Consider the following 4,325-nt stretch of genomic DNA (forward strand, 5'->3'; position numbering starts at 1 on the left):
TTGCTATTGAGAGCAAACACATCGAACTTGGTGCTGAGATGTGGCTACAACAGGTTGGATGGGTGGATCTGTAGAGTGCAATATGATATAGAGAGTGCCTCGACTCGTTTGCTAAGAGCTGCTAAATAGGAGCTGTTGATGTGGGCAAATGAGAAAAGGCAGCTGAAAACTATCGTTCACAGAACTTGGAGATTGAACAGAGATGGAGTTGACTGAGTTTACTGAGGGATGTTAGAGTTGAGGCGTAATATAACAGAATAATATATGCTCACTTTTAGAATATATATGTATGCTGACTATAGCTGAGCAATAAAAGCTGAGCGTTTCGCTGAAATCAATACGAATATATCGAACTCACTCGGTCTCGCTCTGAGCTAGCGCCTTCGGTTCTTTTCGTTTCAGTTTTCTATGGAGCGCCTTGAGCTGAAGTATTCGTGTTATGCTCTCTCAATGAATACGATTGATATTCACACAGGCAGGTCTTCATACACGCATACACACGCACATGTGTAGCGAACCGACCAATACATATACAAAAAGCTTATGAAACGGCTGCTCGCCGAACGCCCGAATGAGATCGTTAAAGAACCGAAGCGATCGGTTGATCTCAGAGTTTTTATCCAGAGTGTGAGTAAAATACACTTATTTATAGATGTCGATTAAAGATCAACAGTTATTTGTGAGCTGTGCATTGGCATAGGCAGAACGCAGAGCGATAAATAAATGCGTTATCTATCATAGAATAAGAGTTAAACACATAATCCAAAGCAGTTATACATATAACTAATACTCTGACTGATGGAATAAGTACTATATATACACAAAACTATTGTGAAAGGAGAATGTGACATCAGAATTGAATTGAAATTGAGGTAAAAACAAGTAAGAAGGCTCTAGTCGAGACTGCTCGACTAGGAGATACCCTGAACCCTCCAAGCCGATATTCTAATCAGTCTGGACTTCTTTTATGCACACATACATACACATGCACTTAAAGGCACGCGCTCTGCGTACTGCGCAGTTAGCAGCGGCAGCGCTTGGGCTGCGCTGCAATGTGAGCAACATTATGACAATTTATTTGTTGAATAATTTCTTTTGTAGACATACAATCTTAATGAAACTTTCAGAGCGTAAGCATATGGTTAAAATGTGTGTACATTCCAAAGCACAAGTCTCTAGTACTTGAAATGCGTTTTTTACAAATTTGGGGCGAAGGGGGCGTGGTATCCAAAATCTGTAAATTACAAAATCTTTGTGTCCATTAACTCTATATACAACGCAAATTTGAAGTCTCCAGGTTTAAAAGTGTTCAAACTAGGCTGAAAAAACCAAGTCGATTTTTCGATTATTCTCGATAAAAAAGTTATCGGATGAGTTATCGAAAAAATAAAGCAAACTCGTACTGCCTATAGTATACACGAGTATGCATGCCAAATTTCAGCTCTCTAGCTCTTATAACTTCTGAGATCCTTTTGCTCATACGGACGGACGGACGGAGGGACGGACGGACGGACGGACGGACGGACGGACAGACGGACAGGGCTATATCGACTCAGCTCGTCGTCCTGATCAAGAATATATATACTTTATGGGGTCTGAGATGATTCCTTCTGCCTGTTACATACTTTTCACAAAACCATTATACCCTGATTTCCCATTTTCAATGGGTTCAGGGTATAAAAAGAGCAGCTAGGCTTGGTCTTACTAGACTTCGATATTTCAAAGAGGCCTGCTCCTTCTTCTGTCTGCACAATATCAAACTAAAACCGCATATACTTCTGCATATACTATTAAAACTACATTGGAGTTACTTCTAGCAGTAGCTACTCCCCAGCTTACCGTGTTGAAAATGCTCGTAATGCTGCTTAAAAAGGCATAGCTGAAATAATAAATGTTATCTTATTCATAGTCGGATGACCTGCTTGCCAAGCGAGTTTGTCAAATGAAGTTTTTAGGCCTCAAATGAGGCTCTCACTGTGTACAATATGATATTAACATACACATACATTTATATATATATATATATATGTGCATATACACATGTACATGAAAAAGCACAGCTGCCTAGCCGCAACAAAGCAAAGTCTACTTTAAAACACTTTTCGAGGCATGTGAATGACAAAAAAAAAAAAAAAAAAAAAAAAAAAGGGACAAGAGGCGAACAGACAGAGAGACAGAGGCGGGCAGTCGGACAGGCGCATGCAGACAGACAAACAAGTAGAAACAACGAAGTGCAAGAAGTACAATGATAATGATGATGGGCATCCTGAGGGCTGGGGCTGTTGATGAGTGAATAATGCGGCACACGTTGAGTGCCCGGCTACAGCTAACATATGAGCATCATATATTTTGACAAAAGCTGCCACAGCACTGCACTCCCTCTCTCTACCCCTCTCTCCCTCTCCCACACTGTGTATGCAAAGGACTCGACATGTGCTGGCAGCAGCTGGCAGACAGAACAAACAGAGAGAGAGAGAGAGAGAAAGATATATGAAGACAGCAGGTACCGCCTACATGGTAGATGGACGAGCTCGTGCCTCGCATTATCTTATGCAAATATCATAAATATTACAAAAAAAAAATGTAATAAGGTCCTCTGCATTTTATAGAATTAACAAATGTTTCCACTGGCTCACAGCTAGTTTTCAACATTCAGCAAATATTATTTTTGCAGCAATGTTTTCTCTTAATTTCAATCATGCGACAAACGGGGCGTATGTGTAATGTATGCATATCGGGGGCAAGGGCGGGACGAGCGTTGATGCCACAGGTGCTGGAAATTGCAAATGCCACAAAGCAAATGAATTTTGTCAACACGATAGTGCTAAATAAATGCATTTTTAAATAAATAAAAATGTTAATTCATTTTCATATGCCAAAGATAAAAAGTGCCTGGCAAAAAAAAAAAAAAAAAAAAAAAAAAAGAAACGTAAATAAATCAATTGATGGTGTGGAAAATTTATTGATTAAATTCAGCATGTGGGTCAGCTATGCAAATAAGGTAAAATGCTTAAATCTACATATGTTGAATATCAAATAAATAGCTCTTGTCTCCACAATTAAATCTGCATTTGCAGCTTTAAAGCTTGAGTGCAAATTAATATTAGAGCGCAGTAAATTGCGGTGATTGAGCAGCCGTAGTTAGTTTCGCTCAGAGCTGCAAAGCATTGAAAAGGAACTCAGCTATCTGAGGTGCCAAAGTGGCAAGCGAAGCAGCTAAGAGCTCCACTTATTTTCATCATTATCGTTGTTAATTTTTATAGCGACTCTGCAGTGTGAGTAGAGAGGGTATATTGGCTGTGCTGTGCGTGTGGGGCCTTTTATTATGGATAGATCTAGGATATATAATACTCAGCCTAGCTGGAAATTATTGACATATATTAATATGTAAAAATTAAAAATGTTTGCAGATAAATCGAAGGATTTGATTTGAGTAAGAGTTTGACCAGTTGATATTAGCTATCAGTTAAAATATATATTGAAAGAATTAGAATTAAGTAATAATATATGCCGAATAATAATTAAAATGCATTTTTAATATTTTTATTTTATTTTATTTAATTATTTTTTTATTTATTTATTTTTTTGTTATGAATTGTTTCAGTTATAATTAATATGTAAGGAGAAAATGGAAAACTGATTTTAATATCATAGAACCATATATGTACATATATAATATGATTACTCAGACCCTGTTTTGACTGGATATCAAAGTAAAAATATATAGAGCTCAGTTTTTAAGACAGAAATTAGGGCTTCAGGCAATAATCATTAGCTCTAAGAGCTCAAGGATTTTATAGTCTGAATTAAACTAAATGCAATATCAATCTAGCAACTCTCTCCAGCTCAAACATTTTAAAAACTACTTCTTATCGACTCTCTTTCAAATCCCATTTACAGTACAGTTTAATCTAGAGCTTAGCCCAGTAGAGCATTATTTCGTCGATTCAACTCGATTGCACTGCTAAACATTTACTTTTTACGATTCAACAGAGTCTTAAGGCCACGTTTATTGCACTCGGCACCACGCACGTGAAAGCGAGCAAATAATGAAATGCAAATTAGTTGCCGCATGGCAAGTGGCAAGTGTGGGAGAGTGAGAGAGGAAGAGGCGGGGGCAGGTGCAGAACACGCGGCGTCTGCCACACTGTTATTGCAGCTGTTCATAAACTCGAATGAACTCATTAGGGCGGCACATTTGAGGGAGTGGTAAACTGGTGTGCGTGTGTATGTGTGTAAGTGTGTGTAAGTGTGTGTGTGCGTGTCTGTGTGTGACCGCTGCAAATCACTCTGAATAATTGGCTGCTATTGAGTGCTTGTTGCAG

The sequence above is a fragment of the Drosophila mojavensis genome, unplaced genomic scaffold (genome assembly GCF_018153725.1).
Source record: "Drosophila mojavensis isolate 15081-1352.22 unplaced genomic scaffold, ASM1815372v1 contig_74, whole genome shotgun sequence".
Taxonomy (NCBI): domain Eukaryota; kingdom Metazoa; phylum Arthropoda; class Insecta; order Diptera; family Drosophilidae; genus Drosophila; species Drosophila mojavensis.